Here is a 22,328-nt window from a genome sequence, read left to right on the forward strand (position 1 = left end):
CACGGCGGACGGTGCACGACGACGGACGAAGCATGATGACTATAGCTCAGATGACCTAAAAACTGGGAATGAAAGCCTTACAGAGATTGAGTCTGGGCATCGAGACATCAACACCTAACAAGTATTCATTATAGCATGTATACTGCAGAACAAGTTGTGCTGGACTGGTGCATGGCTGAGAGGAAAGAGATATCACGTCAACTGTCCTAGAACTAATACTGACCGCCATGATGCCCTGTCAGAACACAGCATGGGAAAGGTCGTCGGAGACCAGCTGGCCAGCCAAGAAATCATGGTGAAATATGCCACGACTGATAGGGACGGTACTGGTGTATGAGGAGGCCATACAAGCCTGACACCCCATGTGGAAGGTGGAGAGACTGGCTGTCTCAACAGCTTTAGCCAAAGCAGTTCCGGAAATGTAACAGTGCCAAGTTCAGTGAGTCCATGTTTCCTGGTCGAACCAGACTGATGCGGGCAAATTCCCAGAAAATATTTTCCCAGGAGCTGAAAGCCAGAAGAAGTCTGATCTTTAAGGATCCGATGAAAGTATATAATAGAAATATTGACGTTATCCAAGAACGTTTACCTGCTGTGTTGGATGCGAAGTAGCATGTTACTCCGGTGACTGTTTGAAGTGTAAAAAACATTCTGTCATTTGCTCTGGGGGTGACGGCGACAACTGGTGGACCTCCTCAATGTTTCTGAGTACACATCGAATACATCACCTTCAGATGACATCAGATGATGAGAAATTGGTTCTGGAATTGCTGAAGATGAAACTCAGCTCTGAGACAGTCCACTCAATGCGTCTAAATACATCAACACAAAAGAATGAGGGTTGTCGCAGAACTTTGAACGTGTCTGCCAAAGTACCAGAACTTTGAACGTGTCTGCCAAAGTACCAGAACTTTGGACGTGTCTGCCAAAGTACCAGAGCTTTGGACGTGTCTGCCAAAGTACCAGAACTTTGGACGTGTCTGCCAAAGTACCAGAACTTTGGACGTGTCTGCCAAAGTACCAGAGCTTTGGACGTGTCTGCCAAAGTACCAGAGCTTTGGACGTGTCTGCCAAAGTACCAGAACTTTGGACGTGTCTGCCAAAGTACCAGAACTTTGAACGTGTCTGCCAAAGTACCAGAACTTTGGACGTGTCTGCCAAAGTACCAGAGCTTTGGACGTGTCTGCCAAAGTACCAGAACTTTGGACGTGTCTGCCAAAGTACCAGAGCTTTGGACGTGTCTGCCAAAGTACCAGAGCTTTGGACGTGTCTGCCAAAGTACCAGAACTTTGGACGGAATGCTGAATAACACAGCAGGCCAGGCCACACAGCAGAAAGTTGAACATCTCGGTGGGACTCTAATGCCGTCAGACATCAGCTGGACCAAATAAGCTCAGAGGAAATATATCATCGCCAGCGCCAGTACCAAACCTGATGTTAAGAAGAGAAGACTCGAACAGTCGGTTGTACAGCACAGGGAGCACGCGAAAAAGTAGAAGTCTGATTAAAGAAAAGGTCAGCTTGATTCAACACTGCATCAATCCAGGGGAGACAATCAACCTGAACACCACCTGTATTGCGGAGAAGAGATGTGACATTTTTTCAAAGGATTCATGGACATTTTAGAACTCTAATTAAAATTTCAAAATTCAAGAAATATCTAAAAGATAATTTTTTTTACATACAATATGACTATCTAATGAGGGAACCTCCACGTGGTGATAGTTGGGCAATGTTGTATCTGTTTTATGATACAATAGCTAATACTCTCAAAAATAGTTTTTGTTGTTGTTTTCTTTACTTAAGCCCCTTTAAAACTTATGCTTAGGAATATATGAAACAAATTATGTGTAAATTTAAATTTCTATACACTTTGTATATATATATACCGTAAATATTTGCGTGCAGTGGACACTTTTTTTCAAAATTTGAAAAGTGAAAAAATCCACAATATACACAGGCAATATGTCTTCACGTGAATTTCACGTGAAAAGCGGTAAAAAAGTGAATTTCACGTGAAATTCATGTGAATTTTTTCACATGAAATTCATGTGAAGAAACATTGGCTGTGTACACAGGTACAAGCTTAAGCCTTTGCCGGTCAGATGCATGAATGTCATGAATGTGATTTGAGATTTGTAATTGTTTCCCGTGACAGCAGGATCATGATTTAATACTTATATACATAAAGCATACAGTAAGTAAACATTGAACAAATAATCAAAGAAATGAGTAGTTATTTCGATGTTTAATTCCTTGAAAATATAGATCTATCAGTAATTAGGCTACATGGCTTTATGTTAGTTGATTGTGAGCCACACCGCACACATGCAATCTCACTTGAACAAGTTGCTGTATGCAGGTCAAAAACGATGTATAATGACTAATTCAATTAACATCAAACAAAACTTGAAATGATATATTAGTACTTAGTTAATTCATAATTCTAAATATATCACCTTATAAATCCAGAGCTCTGCCAGAAACAGAAAATGTTCAACTTAATGTTTATTTACGATGCTAACTCAGTAACAGCAAGCATGCAAAATTTGGCAAGGATAACACTAATGTCTTGATCTAGTGCAGCACTCACTGAACAACTGACCCAATAGAATAACGATCTGACTGTGAAAACTGCTCTAATTAATTGTCTGCACTATAAAATTTATCTGGTCGATATATGTATTTCCATTGATATAAAAATAGTGACCAACACGTTGACAGCAGAATTGTAACATGTAGTTATATAACAAATTCCCAAAATCCGATAGCCAATAAAACAAGAGGCCCAATGGGCCTGTATCGCTCACCTGGCTTTACAGCAACTTTGAAGTTGATTGAGGTCATTTCTAAAGATACTATGTTGATTACCTCTTTATTCAAATATCATTGTAAGCTAGTTTTATTCATATTAAAAATTTTCTAGTCCTTCATTCCAGCATTCTATTGGCCTAATATCAGATCTGGGAGGCTCTTGGCTATCCCAAAATTATTGTTTACAGATTTAAACCGATTTCACCCCTGTGACCTTGTATGTAGGTCAAGGTCATTTATTTGAACAAACTTTGTAGCCCTTCACCCCAGCATGCTACAGGCCCAATACCAAGTCCCTGGGCCTCTTGGTTATTGAGAAGAAGTCGTTTGAAGATTATAGCCTATTTGACCCATGTGACCTTGAATGAAGGTCAAGGTCATTTATTTGAACAAACTTTGTAGCCCTTCACCCCAGCATGCTACAGGCCCAATATCAAGTCCCTGGGACTCTTGGTTATTGAGAAGAAGTCGTTTGAAGATTATAGCCTATTCCACCCATGTGACCTTGAATGAAGGTCAAGGTCATTTATTTGAACACACTTTGTAGCCCTTCACCCAAGCATGCTACAGGCCCAATATCAAGTCCCTGGGCCTCTTGGTTATTGAGAAGAAGTCGTTTGAAGATTATAGCCTATTCCACCCATGTGACCTTGAATGAAGGTCAAGGTCATTTATTTGAACACTCTTTGTAGCCCTTCACCCCAGCATGCTACAGGCCCAATATCAAGTCACTGGGCCTCTTGGTTATTTAGAAGAAGTTGTTTGAAGATTATAGCCTATTTGACCCATGTGACCTTGAATGAAGGTCAAGGTCATTTATTTGAACAAACTTTGTAGCCCTTCACCCCAGTATGCTACAGGCCCAATATCAAGTCCCTGGGCCTCTTGGTTATTGAGAAAAAGTTGTTTGAAGATTATAGCCAAAATATAAAACAGGGACACAGTAAACAAGAGGCCCAGGGGCCTTAACGGTCATCTGACTCTAAATTAAAACCCTTACATTATTGTAGTATGCATTCTCTGAAGCAAGTATATAGTGGCACTGTTGGCCATGTTGGCCATTTTGGATTTCTGACCGACCGAATAAATAACAACACTTGGTAAGGACCTCCTTCCTTAACATCCTCACCAATTTCCAGCTCAATGGCACCAGTGGAACTGGAGAAGAAGTTTAAAATGTGTTTTTCAAGATGGCTGCCATGGCGGCCATCTTGGATTTCTGGCAGACCCGATAAATAACAACACTTGGTAAGGACCATCTCAGGATCATTTCTGGTAAGTTAGAGCTGAATTCCACCGGAAGAATTTGAGAAGAAGTTTGAAATAGGTGTTGTACAGGAAAACCATGATTGCGCAATCATGTTACAAAATGGCCGCCATATTGATGCCATGTCAAAGTTTTTACGAGGCCAAAAAAATAACAACACTATGTTGGCTCGCCTTCCTTGACATCCTCACCCATTTCCAGCTCAATGGCACCGATGGAACTGGAGAAGAAGTTTAAAATGTGTTTTTCAAGATGGCGGCTATGGCGGCCATCTTGGATTTCGGACCGACCCGAAAAATAACAACACTTGGTCGGGATCATATCAGGATCATTTCAGGCAAGTTTCAGCTCAACAGCACTGGTGAAACTTTAGAAGAAGTTTTAAATGAGTTTTTCAAGATGGCGGCTATGGCGGCCATCTTGGATTTCGGACCAACCCGATAAATAACAACACTTGGTCGGGATCATCTCAGGATCATTTCTGGCAAGTTTCAGCTCAACAGCACTGGTGGAACTTGAGAAGAAGTTTAAAATGTGTTTTTCAAGATGGCGGCTATGGCGGCCATCTTGGATTTCGGACCAACCCGATAAATAACAACACTTGGTCAGGACCATCTCAGGATCATTTCTGGCAAGTTTCATCTTAATCCCACTGGTGGAACTTGAGAAGAAGATTGAAATGTGAAAAGTTTACGGACGGCGGACGGCGCACGGCGGACGGCGACGGACGAAGCACGATGGCTATAGGTCCTTCGGGTCAGATGACCTAATTATAGAATGATTTCTCGACATTATTTCAACACCGATCGTGTACAGAAATATTAAGTTTTAATAGGCAAAGTATAGTTTTTACAAAATCACCTTGATTTCTATAGGAGTTATTAATCCATGCCTACTGAACCCGTAAACATTTAATTTTGGACTTAGTCCTATTATAGAGAGCGCAGCTCGAACGGGCGAAGCCCGTTCGCGTAACGAACTTAATGGTAGAAATGTCTCCAAAACCCCCCCTTTTCCCCCCAATATACTTAAAGTTCAAAAACTTTCTCCGTAACCGGAAACAGGAAGTCACAACAAGATCCAGTGTTGCGCAAGTCTGTATTCAAAGTCACATTCTCGGGAGAAAGGCCTAACAAAATATCAACATTTTAAAAATATGCAAATGTTTGACTTTACACTAGTAAGAATTTGTTTATAAAATTTATCTCGAACAATTTCTTAATTTTTTATATTCAAAACGTAACGGTATAATTTTCAACGAAAATATTTCCGGTGTTTTACGAGTGACTCCGGTCCGTTCGAGTTGCATACAAGTTTACCAAATATAGCACATAAAATAAAGAGGACTTCCGAATTTTTTTGTTGTCGTCTGCTGCCTGCTGTCCAGTCACCCTGGCTTATTCTACGCTTAGTTTTTGTAACTAGTAAGTTATTACAAACCAATGTATAGATCTATATATATATTCATTTTGTAGCTGATCAATAAACCATGGATTGCGAGTCACCACGTAGGTCTTATGCTCAAGTTGTAGCGTCTTTTGGTAAATCCAAATATGATCATACTTATAGTATGGCCGATGTCACACCTCATATGGATGTTGACATTGATGAGACATGTATAATTCCTTCATTTTTAAAGGACCATGCATATACATCTTGCATTTCAAACAGAGATCATGGTGACTTGCAATTCATGGATTTTTGTGATGCCAAATCAAGCGGTACACCTAGTCCTTCTGTGTCTATAAAAAGAACTTACGCCCAAGTAGCTTCTGACCATACTTACAGTTATGTAACAAACTTGAAACCATCCACCGAGCATGAATCTATGGAAATTGATGAACCATCAAATCAAGTACAACTGGATCCTGCAGATGATGGACCTATGGGCCCATCAAATCAAGTACAACTGGATCCTGCAGATGATGGACCCATGGGCCCATCAAATGCAAATCAAGTACAACTGGATCCTATTAGTTTATCTGTCAATGAACATACATCTCGTGTTCAATACAATTCTACAATGGACAACAAAATTGTCATAGATGGTGTTACATTCACTATTGAACAAGTGCCATCAGATGGCAACTGTTTTTTCCATTCGCTATCAAAATTCAACAACAAAGACCATTCTTTTTTGAGAAAGTTTATTTGTACATCAATACATGACAATTTCATATTTTTTCAAGATCAAATTTCCCTGCATCACACCGCTAACACCACCAAACAAATGTACCTGAACAAAATGATTAATTCATGTGGTTGGACAACAACATGTGAAATAAGGGCTGCATCCTCACTACTTGACTGTAACATCAATATATACATGCTCACAACACACAGAGGAAATGCCCCGAAAACAACATATAGGCCAGACTCGAGAAACCCTACCCGTTCTACAATTAGTTTACTGCTATCTAATAACCATTTTCAAACTTTGAAGTTGCATGTAACTCCTTCAATTTCAGGTATTACTCACAACCCAGCTACATGCACTAGTTCCAGAATGAATGAAATTCTACCCAAATGTACAAGTTCACCTAAAAAGTCTACAAAAACACCATATAAACAAAAACAATCTGGTGTAACAAAGTCTACAAAAACACCATATAAACAAAAACAATCTGGTGTAACAAAGTCTGCAAAGACATCATATAAACAAAAACAATCAGGTGTAATAAAGTCTGCTCAGACATCAGATAAACAAAAACAATCTGGTGTAACAAAGTCTGCAAAGACATCATACAAACAAAAGAAAGGTGTAATAAAGTCTACAAAAACACAACATGAATTGAAAAACGCATCCACTGAAAATGTACCACTTCATAATTCTGCAGTTTTAACCCAAGATAAAGCAGAAGTACCACAGAATTTACAATTAAGTACTTCTGAGAAATCAACGCAGGCAAACTGTAGAAAACTTGGCCTTCACTTCGAAAATAAAAATGGTACAGAGGATGTTGAACAGCTCAAATTACAAGAAGGCCGAAATCGTCACAAAATTCAGTACAGACTTAAAAAATTTAAATTGTCTCTTGAAACAATACCAGAAGCACCTCCTATTACTAATGACAAACATTTCAATGACTCCATGGACTGTATTCGCTCATTTGAGCTGAAAGAAATGACTCACGAAATACAATGCTGTATTGCATGTAAAGAACGAAAAATAAACATGAAACTAAAAGATGATGTATGTCATAGGTGTTCGGTTGATAAGCACACTATTAAAATGTTTTCTAAAGAAAACAATATGGATCCCGGTGAAGTACCAAAAGTTTTGCAAGATCTAACAATAGTTGAACAGCAGTTAATTTCACGAATATCTCCATGTATAAATGTACATCTTCTTAAACATGGTGGGTTAGCATCAAGTGGTCATTGTGTCGCATTTCCACAAGAAATTAGCGAACCTGCAAAAATTTTCCCCAAGCTCCCTGAAGAAATTCACATTATACGTGTCCGTCGTCTAGGTAAAAATGACACTTCAAAAGATTTTAGAGTGCGTCGTTATTTTGTTCAAAATGCTTTAGAATGGTTGCAGAAAAACAATCCTGTATATTCAGATATAATTATATGTCCCCAAAGACTCTCACAATTACCACTTGATGGTGAATTACCATCCATACCAACTGTGCAATTCAAATCAAATACATGTCACATAAAAGATCAAGGGCCAGCAAATGAACAGGTAGACCCTGGTAATATTGAAGATAATTGTCAAACATCTTCATCAGTCCTCATACCAGATCCAAATTTAGATTTAAATAAAGAAAAAGATACCATTATTAATGATATTCTTGATCAAAATAACACAACAAAACCAACCGTTATCCCTTGGCCAACTCGAGATAACCAACCTGTTTCAGAGTTCACAACCCGTCACTTTTTCACCCTTGCTTTTCCCTGTCTTTTCCCAACAGGTTTAGGGGATTTCTATATTAATCGCCAGAGAACATGCAGTTCCTTGTCAGACTGGGCAAATCATCTGATATGGTACAAAGATGGTCGATTCGCAAAACACCACATTTTCAAATTCATTGCACACAATATGATTATTAGAAAAAGAACTATAGAACAAGGGAATTACATTGTACAACAAAAACTAGGAGAAGATCAGTTCTCGCTTTCAAATATAAAAGAACAATTAGAAAAAGGGGATTCATCTTTCAGTCAAAAACTTCTGTATTTTGGAGCCAATCTCAGAGGCACCCAACAATATTGGACACAACGCCGTAAAGAATTAAGAGCCCTTATACAGTACAAAATAAATGAAGGGCAGGGTCTACCATCCTTTTTTGCTACAGGCAGTTGTGCCGAGTTTTATTTTAAGCCTTTAAAACGCCTACTAAAAATGTATATAAAGGATACAACAGGCAAAGCCATCAATTTAGATGACAAAAATATCTTGTTTAAAGTTCTCCAAGAAAATACACACATTGTAGCAGATTATTTTGATAAAAGGACCAACTATTTCAGGGAAGTACTCGTTCCTGTGTTTGGAGTCGATACATTTTGGTATCGCCAAGAGTTTGCCAAATCAAGGGGCATGATCCATTGGCATGGACTCTGTTGGCGGGCTGACAAGGAACCGCATAACCTCATGTTCGAGTCCATTCAAAGTGACCTATCCACTGAGGAAATGGCAAACAAAGTTTCTGAATTGGCTCAACACGAGTTTAAAATGACCGCTTGTCATCCTGCTGGTAAGGATGACAGCGGCATTCCAAGAAAGGAATTCTGGCCCCCTCCTGAAGGTTCTGCTGAGGCACCCCCACAAAATCAAAATCCACTACTGAAATTACTAATGGATGTAAGCTCAACCCAAGAATCTTTACTGGAAGACCACCTCTTACTCACCAACAAAATAAACATACACCGCTGCTCAGACTACTGTCTAAGAAACCCAAAACGTAAAAATCTATCTGAAAAAGAATGTCGCATGGAATTTGGCAGTAGTTCTAACCCTGGTAAAGAACTCAGAACCACTCCAGCTATAGTAAATGACAAAAATGGGTCACCAAGACTTGAAATGGCAAGGGACCATCCAATGCTTGTACAACACAGTCAATATCACACGCAAGCATGGCGTGCAAATGGTGACATTTCAATCATTTTGTCAAAAAGTGATCCAGAAAATCCTTCTGTGAATGATATCATTGCAACAGAAAAATATGTTACTGGCTATGCCTGTAAAGGAGGGGAATCAACAGGGGCTGTTGTAGATTTTTTCAACGACATGATTAATTCAAGCAGCGACGATTCTACTACAAAATCATTATGTACAAAATTACTGATGCAAACAACAAAACGTGATGTTTCTGCTGTTGAAGCATCATTCGAATTATCAAATTTACCCCTTTACAGATGTAGCCATACTTTTCAAAATGTCAGCTTGAGTGGTTCTCGAGTTCTTGAAAGAACAGGAAAAACATTAACTAAGAAAACCTCTCTTGATAAATATATATCTCGACCAGATAATGCAACAGAATCATGGTATGGATATATCTGCAAATCGGGATATGTTCCGGTTATATCTGGCAAAAATATTTATTGTACCTGGCCTTTGACAGAAGAATATTGCAGAACCATGATTTTGCTGCATTGGCCAAACTGGAGAAAAATCAGTGACATAAAAAAGGACAACATTTCCTGGTCTGAAAAGATGTCAGAATTTTTACAAATGTCAGCTTGCCCGAACTTCGTGAAAGCAGATGTGGAAAGAGCGAGACTTGCCTCCAAGAAAGGATCAAGAAACGATGACGATGGTGGTAGTGATGATGACAGTGATGGTAATGAAGATGTATTACAACCTGAATGGATTGATTTGGTACAACCAAATGTGGAATACAAAGAAGTTACTGAGGAATTCAATTACAACGATGGGAGGTATAGAACATGACTGGTCGACAAAAAGTGCTAAATATCCACCTGACCTTGGAATAAAATTTTTAGAAAAAATAATTTCCGACATGAATTCAGACCAGGAAATGCTGAACCTTCCTGATGTTGATATCTCCAGTCTAAACACTGAACAGGAATTTGCTTTTAATCTTGTTATAAAAGCAATACTTGACTCTATACACTCTCCAAATTTCCACCCATTACGTCTCATTGTAGCTGGTACAGCAGGATCAGGCAAATCATACCTAATTAAATGCCTGGTTAAAACAATAAGATTGCTATTTCAATCTAATAAATGTGTTCAAGTCCTCTGTCCAACTGGCAGTGCAGCAAACCTTATATCTGGGGTAACAATACATAGTTTTCTTAAAATTCCAATAGTTTCTAAGTCTAAAGAAATGACTTTACCAACAGGTCATACGGCTGAGTCACTACAAGAAAACTGTGATGGCCTCAAAGTCCTCTTAGTTGATGAGCGGTCGCTCATTGGTTGTTCAACTCTCGGGTGGATGGAATTTAACTGCAGATTTGGAATGAAATCCGATTCCAATTGGGGTGGTCTTCCAGTAGTTGTGTTACTTGGTGATGACGTACAGCTTCCACCTGTTCTGGACTCTCCTCTTTACAAGCCAAATGCTAATTGTCCAGCAGCAATGCATGGCAGCTTGGTCTGGCAAGATTTCAATACAGCAGTTACTTTAAAAACCATAATAAGACAAAATGAAAGTCAACAACAACTCAAGTCTGTTTTAACATCACTCAGACAATACAAGTTGACTCCAGACCAAGCTACATGGTTGCAAAATTATCAGTGGAATGACCTAAGAAAAAACTTCAATCTTGACCTATCACATCGTATATCACAAAATGGCCTCTATGTATTTCCCACACATAATGAGGAGTGGAAGCATAGCACAAACAAAATCCTTGAAATTAACGAAGTTTACCCCATTGTCAAAATAGTAGCATTAAAAGAGGGTATTCATGCCAATACCTGTACCTCAGACAAAGCTGGAGGGCTGTTAAGTATAGTTTATCTTTGCAAAGATGCAAAAGTGATGCTGACATCAAACCTTTGTGTTAAGTATGGTCTTTTCAATGGTTCTGTTGGCACAGTTATTGACATCATATACCCTGAAAACGAAACCCCCAAAACATCACTACCACTTGTTGTAATGGTTCAGTTTGACAAATACACAGGTCCACCTTTTATACATGACATTCCTAAATGTGTACCAATAACATCAATAAAACGTGGGCTTGAATGTCCTTGTCACAACTGCAAAATTACTCAAATTCCATTACGCCTAGGCTGGGGTACTACAATTCATCGTTGTCAAGGCATGACAATAGGTGAAAATGAGTCCAGTAGATATATAGTAATAAGCCCAGGTACAAAAAGTTTTGAATCGCGCAATCCTGGTGCACTTTTTGTTGCTCTTTCCAGAGCTAAAACTGCTGGCTCAGTAAACGAAGATCCAGATTTTGCCTGGCATCCCTCTGTATTGGTTAATCAGGATAGGCTTTGTCATGTTGTCAATACACCTACAACACAGGCAAGAGACAAAGAAATTAAAAGTATTGAAACTCTTAGTCTGAAGACAAAGGAGAACTATGCCAACATTAAATATGATGAAATCTTTCAAGGATTTATATCGAATATCAAAAACAGTTCCCCATCAATTGAAGAGTAAAACCATTATCCAGTCCCCTAACAATATTCACACTGAAACAAATAATTTTGGGCTTAGTAAATTGAGTTGTATTAAAGATATTGTAATACGTTGATCAAAGTGATGTGGTGTGGGACACACAAGTCTCTAACCCGTCAACATTTAACTGCAAAGTTCAATCGACGTTACCTATTATTTAATGTATGATTCAACGATTTTCCAAAATGTATTTTTTACAAATGATACAGTGACAGTGTGGATATTGCCGTAACATTATTCAAAATGTCTTAAAAAAGGCACCCTCCCCAGTAATTTCTCAATCATCAACCCTTTTATTACTTAATTTCATTGTAACTCAAGGAATATCATAAAATAGACCCAAGTATACATACATGTATCCTTTTTACATGGACTCTGAACAGGTTGGATAAAACACAAATATCTTTCACATGGAATTTTCTAATCTTTTAAGCAGGTCTGACTATACATTCAACTGGACACCATGACATACATTTGGAACTACAATAACTATAATATATTGCCATGTTATATGTAGCAGACTTAATTTACATGATTCTTTTCTTTTCTTGAATTTCAGAATTAAACATGACCAGTCACATCATATTTGCAACGGATTCAAGGGGAGCCAGATTGGCACATTTTCTTGATTCCAACAGTTTTTTTTCAAATAGATGGATTACCCATACTATTATCAAACCTGGTGGCACACTCAACACAATACATCATTGTATACTATCAAAACTGGGTGAAATACCTCGCCAATCAGGAAGTAGAGTTGTTGTGGCAGCCGGCATATGCGACCTCACCTCAAAGATTCACCATGAAGGCGGGGTCGAGATATGCTACAGCAATTCTAAAGTAGCCACTGTCATAACCAATCTGAAGTTGCTTGTAGAGAACATTAAAAACAGTTTCAACAATATTCCTATACATGTAGCTCATATCCCACCTGTATCACTGTCAAAGTTTGCCGAATTTCAGACTCTGCGTCATAAACTGGTATTCAGTCAATTCAATCATGATGAGGTGGCACAGCAACAGCAGCAACTGGAGTCTGATATTCAGCAAATTAATTCTGTAATTACAGAAATAAATGTCAATCAAAATTTGGCACTCATACGGTGGGATAAGAGTTTAATGCAAATAAAAATAAAACATAGAGGTAGAAATGGCAAAAATGTAAAGAAAATAGTAACATTAAAATGTTTGTCCGTGTACCAATTCATCATTGCTAACATGTTGAAATTTGGTTTAACCGTTTTACACTGAAAATTTTGATGAGCCAATTTTTTTTACAGTATGCTCATTTTCTCTGGCAATGATTTCAGATATTCATAACTGCAAAAACCCTAATTTTATTCAATTCACTACAATAGCGATGGGGGACATACCAGTCTCTAACCCTTTAATTTTACTGAAACAAATAGACATATTGAGGGTTTATATCAGGTAGATACAGAAATCATTGCTAGTAAAGCAAAATGTATAACTTCCTCAATTTAGAGTTTTATATTGTACAAATATAATTTTAAAGTTATAGGAGCAATTTAGAAAAGTTCATTTTCATCATATGATGATATTCTGCAAAAGCCATTGGTGTATATACATTACTTGTGAACAAGTTCTTTAATCAAATTGTATGGTTAGAACAGTTAATCAATGTGGCTCAATGTAAATTTGTGTATGTTTTTGCACAATATATAGAGCTACATTGACAATGTGATTTGTTCAGGTATATTTGATTCATGTTATCCTCCAAAATTAAACTCTCTCATGTTGGTATTACCGACTAGATGTACACTCATTAGGAGAGATGTTTATCCTATGATTCCATTATTATTTTTAATTTAATTATCAATTTACACAAATATTAAAATTGCACTTGAATTCCATCCACCCAAAAGTTGAACAACCAAAATAAATGTAAACATTTAATCCACATTAACAGATCAGTGTTCTGTAGTCTTAATGTCTTATAGTACCTGTTTAAATCCATCTCTGTTAAAATCCCTATAACAGATAGTGCCAAAGGTATAATATGCAATGATGTGGTATTTGTGCCACTCACAGATTTTAACCCCTTTTCATACATGAAATCTTTCAAATTAATACACTATACCAGTATTCATTCAAGCAAAATATCATAATCTGTCATTGAATAATTCAGATTTGTACTAAAATCGCATATAACTGGTGAATTACATTTTTAAAGCAATTTATGAATAATGCTCCTACTTACCAGTGTTAGCATTGGGGAACCACCTTCGGTACTGGTGAACCGCATGCATAATGAATTCATAACTGAACAGGCAGCTTTTGAAGCTTTTCCTACCTGCATATACAATGCCCCTGTAAATAAAAGAAATTTATGTAGTTGTAACACTTGGGATTTTTTCTCTTTTATTGAGAATAAAATACTGTTAGTTTCCTTACATAACATGTACATATTCTCCAGTAAATTTGCCCATGTAAAATTTTGGGTACGTCACTTGTATAACATGACATTTGTAAAGTTATATGGACAATGATGTGTATTGAATTTGATGTCAGAAATATAACGACACATCACAAAATGAAGATTGTGTAACAAAAACACCTGCTTTTGCAATGAACAATTTTTAACATTTTAAAGGGTCAATTAATTAGTTATAGTCATTAGTCTCATCTTCCCAGTGACTGCATTTTGAGAATTTTCTTGGCAAGTGTATTGTAGAGGTGGGCAGTACTACTGCGGTAACAAATTTTGATGGTACTGTATTCACCGTAATTAGCGCACAGGGCGCTTAAATAATTGTAACAAAGGAGGGGCACTTATTAATGAACCAAAATGTAAGTTGTGGACGAAAAAAGTCAACCATATTTTAAATCTTTCTGTACTCATGGTACATTAATCTGTTACAGTAAACATGCATATGCCTTTTATCCTTCGAGATGCATTATTATGTCGTGATTCACATGCAAGACTCGCAAGTTCATGTAATATGGGATACAATGCTAATGTTAGAGGCATGCGCATCACATGTTGTAAAACATTGTTAAATCCATGCGATGGGGGCATTTATACAGCTTCAACTCTTCTCCAAAAAGTGGGAGGGGCGCTTCTAGGGGGAGGGGCGCTAATTACGGCGAATACTTTATCAATGGACTAAAATGATACCTAGATGAAATGGAATTTTGTAATGATTTACTGTTGATTTTTAACAGTTTTCGTCGCTAAGTTTTATCATGTTTAAGGTTATCTTGAACTAGTGTGTGATAGTTATTATATGAAACATATGAAATTAATATATATCCAGAGTTGGTTTTAATTTGTCAGCTCTTTACTCAATATATATTTTGTCATAACCTAGATATGTGGTATACAGTGGTATGTACCGTGATATTTGACAAAATACCACAGTATACCGCAGGGGCTTCATTGAATACAATTGTTGTCAATAATAAATGTCTGAGCGAGATGAAACACTGGAAGTCAAAACGCCAATTCTAATCTAAACCAAAGAGGACAAAACCAGGGCCTATTCTCTTGCTTTCAAAATGGGGCACGGGGTCTTTAGATTTGGGAACTTTAACATTATCTAAATGGTAACATTGAGAATCTTATAATAACAAAAGCCACAAGATTAAGTGATGATGACATTATTAAGTTAGTGGTTGGTGTATGCTTAATTATTAATACAGCCAAGTCTTAAATGGTCTCAATCAAGGGGAGGTGCTGAAACTATTTTGATCAACGTAATATTTAAGAAATTTCAGGCCACCAAATGGGAAAAAATGTGGCTATATTCATTTGGGACCAGGGCCCATATTTGGCCCCAAAATATATATAGAATAGGCCCTGAAAACGATACAGAATTTTAAAAATTACAAATTAAAAATATCGCAGTGGGCTGGGTTGAGAATCTAGCAATTAATTTATTATGGCCGTACTTAAGGATTGTACTTATGTGTAGTCGGAGACACCTTAATGCAAAATTATGTATTGATTCATACCCCCCCCCCCCCCCCCCCCCCCCAAAAAAAAACAACATTCCTTGTTATACTTTTATACATACTGTGCTGTACAGTACAGTACAATTTGATTAAATGACTAAATGAAGCTATCATATGTATTGTAATATTAATGTTCCAATGCCAATCAAGCTCAGGACTTAGAACTCTGTTGGAAATATCTGTTGACTGCCAATGTCTAATAAAAATACTGAGAAACAATTAACTGACGTCTGGAGTTGAATTCTGTGAGGGTAAGTACACATTTATTCATCTATGGTACAGCTAGTTCCAATTAAATACCAATATCGAGTAGCATGCATGGTAATCAGCAAATTAAAACCATTTTAAATAAAAAAATTCTTGCCTTTTAAATCAACTTTACAAAGCTGCTATCAGTGGAAATAAAAGTTATGTCACATCCCATCATTAACTGAAACACGTGAAGGGTTATTTCAAATATACAATTCACTAATTACGTAAATTTCAACCATTTCGTAGATATATGCATGCATGATGCTGCGTGACAATCAATTGGTTGCAGAGACCGAGGAAAAGTAAGTAGATAGTTTGTTCATATATAGAAATAAATTATTTTATGATATTATACCTCTACATTCTGTCAGAAATCCAAACGCTTGTGTACCAATTCACAATTATCAACGAAAACATTACGTTATGCTATATTCTGTGAAAAAAATGGCCGCGCGCGGGCCGGGGTACAGGAGATTAGATCGTTAAAACAACAAAATGTCGTTGTAACGATACAATGTACTGTCACACTACGAAATATATAATTATTGTTTTTCAAAGTTGATGCAGAACGCACCAGTGCACCATCCCCTGGCCAAGACCGACCACGTGGAGTTAATCTGTGGACGCGGTAAACTTCGGCAGATCTCGCGGTATTCGAGGAGTCACGTGACCACCGTAAATAGATTAGCATCGAAATCACGGTCTTGCTCCTCGAGTTTTAAAAACATTACAATATTATATATGTCTTCTTATATAGGATATATCTTACGCTAAATAAAGCATGTATTTAAATTCGAATGATATTTGAGGCAGTGATACGACCAGTCTGTTTTACATTTCACACCATCGGAAACTAAACAAATCACGTGGGATTTACTATTCTATGTGTGCTTGTTTCTCGAATTCCATGGGCACCGGGATTGCTGCGCTCTCACATAGGCCATGCCTAAAATTATATTACAGATATGTCTAGTGACGAACATTGTTATGGAGAATATTAAACTACGGCTACATGAATAGATAAAATGATGAGAAAGGCTGGGTAGATGAATGTTCAACAAATGCCAGGTGCCACTTGATCCTGTCCCTGGTTCATCAATCTTGGGGACCATTATTTTCAAAACGTCTCGCGATCGTGTGACGTTCACCAGAAACGTATACCTCGATCGCGAGCTCCTTGCTTTCACCAATGCCCACGATATCTAGATTAGCAAAATTAATACTTTCTTACTTCATGACTGTCCGATGACTAGTCTAAAACAAGCGTTTACTTGACTTTTTTCAGTGTCACAGTCTCACATGTGGCATCCATGTTGTTTGTTTACTTCTCGACTGTGCACCAGCTGGCCTTGACCTTGGTCTCATTCCTGTCGATCCACGCGCGTTGTAGATGCCGAACTTTTACCTTTCCAGAGACCTCTGCCTGCCGAACTGTGGTAGTTACGCATGAATGTCTACTGCTCAATAGTGGGAACAAAACTGGCGGTCGTCGGATATTCTGACGTTCTACCCAGTTCCCTTATAATAAATCTGATATTATTCTGTCCATCTCGTTCAGCCAGAGACGTACAATGTACATGTATGTATTTGATATACAAGTCTCTGGTTCAGCCGATCAGGTCATTTTCAATAAACACATTATATTGAACTGCTGTTTCTATACTTCCCCATAATTGATCTTTTGACTTCATCAGCTTACGTTTTTGCTCTAAAGTTTGAATTGTCGCAATTTCTACCCCTACTTTACCCGTAGGTTGGAATCCATCCTTTTGCAGTATATACAGGTTCTCGTTCAGTCCTTAAAATTCATCAAAGATCTTGACATAAACCTCCAAGCTTTCACTGTGTGTGCATGCTGTCGTTGAGTTCATCTTGTTTAAAATATATTCTACCATGCTTGCTATGCAACGTCAGTTCTGATTGGTTTAAAACCATGTATTATTTTCCAATAATACACGCATGCGAGTCACGGCTGTTACAATTTTATATATCTAATATTCACCCGTTTTACAAGCGGTCACCACAGCCGAGAGGGCTAATGGCTTAGTCTTTCAATAATTTTTTTATTACGACGCGAGTTCGAATCCTACGGAGGCCGCCCTTTTTTCTTTGTTTTTTCTTTTTCTTTTTCTATCCTTTTTTTTTTCCAAATCAACGCCATATCATAGATGCTCTTGATCGTAGTACTGTATTGCCTGTATATTTCATCAACAAATAATGCAATACTCAAGAAATAAATTACAAGGTTTTCTTGGGGTTTCTTTGCCGTTTTTCTATTAGAAAGAGGTCGATCTCAGAACTAAACAGTACATGGTAGAATAGAAATAATCAACTTTGACTCGTGTATTGTTGCAGGATATAGAACGAGGACGAGGATATTTTGCAATTGAATTAATGAATTAATAACGAAGGCCGCAGGCCTGAGTTATTAATTAAAATTGCAAAATATCCTCGTCCTCGTTGTATATCCTGCAATAATACACGAATCATCGTTAATTATTTCTTAAATAATTTCTAATGATATCATTGCGAACTCTTTTCAGAATTGTGTCCCCAGATCCAAAGACGTGTACGCAGAGACGTATATATACCTGATATACACGTCTCTGGGTGTACTGTATATCAGATGTGATATACACGTCTCTGGATTAAATACTGTATTACATTTTCCTATGCAACTAAGGACATTTCGTTTTCATTTCCAGATCGCCATATCATTGTGTTTGTTTACCCCGGTGACAATTTTTTTTAAACAGCACTTGGTCAGATATTACTTGTCGTGTGGTTACTGAAGATCCGCCATGTGGCTTCCTGCAATAAATAGGTTATCCCATAGCCAGAGACTTGGCCTTTTCCGAAATAATGCAGAGGCGCCTATCACCAACATTGTCTTAAAACAATTGAACTGCACGCATTAATTTTTTTTTCACAATGAGTAGTAGACATTTCCCATTTTGCCCGACACCGAGTACGGACACCGACACCGACTTCGTAATTTGGGGGGGGGGGGGGGGGGGGCATCTCGAAATGTAAATCAACGAAATCTAGTATGTTACGTTATGAATATGTTTTGATGTCGCAAACATGATGTATGTGCATGTTAGCAAAGTAGCTGTGTGTTCATATACTCAATCTGTTTGTAACTGTGAGCTCGTCTTCTACATAATATACATTCATATATATCTAATGCGTTTATGACACAAGCCACTGTGCATTAGTATGGAATGCATGTAATTGATCATTAAATACCATTGTGGATGATATTTGACGATTTTTAGCTACATGCTTTTAATTTTGTGATTTTCTTTTTTTTTTTTTCAGGTTATGTCCACGTGGATATTTTTTTTAAATAAACAACAAGCGTTTTATTTCATTTCCAACAAATTCCGAATCACTATCAGTGTCTGATACACCAAACACTTTAAGTAGTTTAGGTATTTTTTTCGTGATGAATTTATTATACGCTCTCTGATTTTCCTTCAACAATTCTGATAATGATTCTTTTTTCTTTTGACATTTTTGTTTTTTTGGTTTCTGCACAATTGGCGGCAGTATATCTTCATCCGAAGAAGATGACAGGGCCATCGCAACTGCCTTTCTCTTCTGCGTCATTACCGGTTTCGATGGACCAGCCTCTGGCACAGAAGGTCTCGTAGTCCCAGTGGTTGGTCTGGAGGTGTTCTTGGTCTGTAGTTTCGACAGTTTTGCCGACAATCTTTCCCTTAACTGTCTTATTGTACTATTGTTGTACAATGCTCTGGCAGTTTCTGGCAGTAAATTCAAATTTCCCTGCATTTCTTCAATAATCTCGCCCCATGATGAAGGGTGTACTTGATAAGCTCTTGTCAACAGGAGAATCTCTTGTCTGCCTATCGGGACATTCTGAGTTTTTCTTTTTTCAAGAATACTTTTTCCTGAAATATTACAATACGGAAGGGGTTATTAAAATAAATTTTCCGAAAAACTTCTCAAATCAAAAACCTGTCTATAAGGGACACCCAAAGTGAGAGCGAAATTGTCCCTTATACGGAGGTGTCCTGAATACACAAGTTGACCATATACACAGCATTTTTTTCTTCGCGTGAATTTCACGTAAAATGTTTTTCACGTTAAACTTTTCATGTGGAATTCACCTGAGGCAATATTGCCTATGTAGTAAATCGCATGAAATGACGAGTATGTCCTTTATAGACAATGCAAGTGTATTCTATACAACTTTTATAACGTATAGCCGGTTTGACTGTATATTGACGAAAATAGTCAATTTTAATTGGCAATTATTTATTTGTCAAATAACCGTAATACGTTCACACTCGTGTCCACAAATTCCGTGAAAGCATACACGTAATACACGTGCTAGTCTGTGTATACACGTGTTGTAAAGCCTTTGATTTCACAAGACACGCCTCTGCTCAGGTAACGTATTGGTATATTTTTAAACAAAAACATCATTTCGTCATTAGTAGTGGATACATTTATATACATTTTTTTTTTTGTATTTGATAAAAACATACCTTGTGTCGAACTCATGTTGTTCTCAATTTATGGCAGCACGTGTAAATAGTAAACAGGTCAACAGGTGAATGCGCGAACAGGTAACTGTACAAATGGGCTTCAATGTAGTACGGTGGCTCAGCGGGCCCGAAAGATCAAGGTGCATTATGCAAAATTGTGCGTCCAGAGTCCGTCCGTCAACGGTTTACTTCTGTTTCAAAACCGATAATTTTTTTACTTCCGTTTCAAAACCACCGATTAGAATTTAACCACTTTACCAAATTTAGTGTAAACCATCCTTAGGTAATTGGGATTCTTATTGATACAAATGAAGGGACTGTCCGTCCCCCCAAAAAGTTTAAGATTTCTGACGATTGTTTTTTGTCGTTTTAAAATTAAAAATGTTTACGTATCCATATTTCCCCAGAACATGGATCCAGCACATGCTCGAGCTTTGATGTTAATCCTTAGTGTCCGTCCACCTGATGTACAAGAATTTCTCAATGTTTTGGCAGCTCTGCTGATAATTATCACACAGATACCTAATACAGTCAACTTGGGTTTGAGACATCGACTTTTCGGAACGGTACAAAATGTATAGCTGGGCCGGGATGTATTTTCATTATTTTCTCAACACCGTATCGAATTTTTTGAAGTAACAGGCGAAACCCCCGAATCTATGATGGATATGATGAGGGATGTATCACCGGGATTTCGAAGGGAAGCAAACCACGTACACTGCCTGTCATCACGAAATCGACTTTTTATGTTTTTAATATGGTTACGATCATATCCATCCGTACATTTTCTATCTCTGTTATTTGACATTTCTTCGTCCACTGTATCTAGAGAACTGAATGCAATTAGAACAATAATGTGGGATATCTATGCGGATACCATTGTGTGGCCGACGCCCCAGGAATGGTTGGACATGCGCGGGAACTGGTCCGACCTACCGGACGCTGTCGGCGCTATAGACGGAACTTCCCATAGAATATAACGGCCAAGTATCGAACCACAGGCTATGTATTACAGTGGTCATCGGCATTACCATTGTATACATACAATGGCTATAGTTGACAATGTAGGTATATTAAGATTCGTTAGGAGTGGCTTTCTTGGCCATCAGAATGATGCCCAAATTTTGACACTTATTCCCCATATTGGTGAAAATTTGGAGTTGGATTTCCCCAACGAGTGTTTAATTTTAGGTGATAAAATTTTCCCCAATACGCATCCCATCATGACACCTTTCCGGACCAATCAATTGCGCGCAGCACTACCGCGCCTCCGTAGAAAATATTTAAAACTCAACGAAATCATGTCCACGCACCGTGTGAAAGTAGAGCACGCTATACGCCAGATGAAGATTTATCGCTCTATTGGTACACTCTGGCGTCATCCTCGATGGTACATATCATCTATTGTGGACATTTGTGCTGCCATGGCTGTTCGAAGAGTTCGATACACAGAATAAAACTGAGATATAATGAAGTAGTTTGTGTTTTATTGAAATGTATGTTTCGAGATGTCCCTCGAAATCCGAAGTCCGTGTCGGTGTCGGTGTCCGTACTCGGTGTCAGGCAAAATGGGAAATGTCTTTTAAGAATACTTGTACGTATTGAACAACTTTGAGTTTAATACGAATGTTGACGACGCCACCTCTAGAAAAGTAGCGCCGAAGTCTTTTAGATTCACACACGAAACGAACAATCATTTACATGTCTAATACACACTGACATGATATGAAACACACGAAATTATTAAACGTTTGGCTTATATTTATAAGCTTGCATATACGTATTTCAGCTCGTTATTCATTCTACAATTACTTTTTCACTTTCTAATATTTTTCACTATTTACGGATTCTGACGAATCCAAGCATTGCTTACATACGACGATGGGAGAA

General features: G+C 37.7%; 1 long non-coding RNA gene across 1 annotated transcript; it reads right to left on the reverse strand.

The window, feature by feature from the left end:
• Positions 1-10,846: 10,846 nt before the first annotated feature.
• On the reverse strand, positions 10,847-17,894 carry LOC117318947. Its single transcript, XR_004530509.1, has 4 exons — positions 17,156-17,894; positions 13,919-14,028; positions 12,629-12,754; positions 10,847-11,530 (listed from the first exon to the last, which is right to left on the reverse strand). It is a non-coding gene; the product is annotated as an uncharacterized LOC117318947 (long non-coding RNA).
• Between the last annotated feature and the right edge of the window lie 4,434 nt (positions 17,895-22,328).

This window comes from Pecten maximus, unplaced genomic scaffold (genome assembly GCF_902652985.1).
Source record: "Pecten maximus unplaced genomic scaffold, xPecMax1.1, whole genome shotgun sequence".
NCBI lineage: Eukaryota > Metazoa > Mollusca > Bivalvia > Pectinida > Pectinidae > Pecten > Pecten maximus.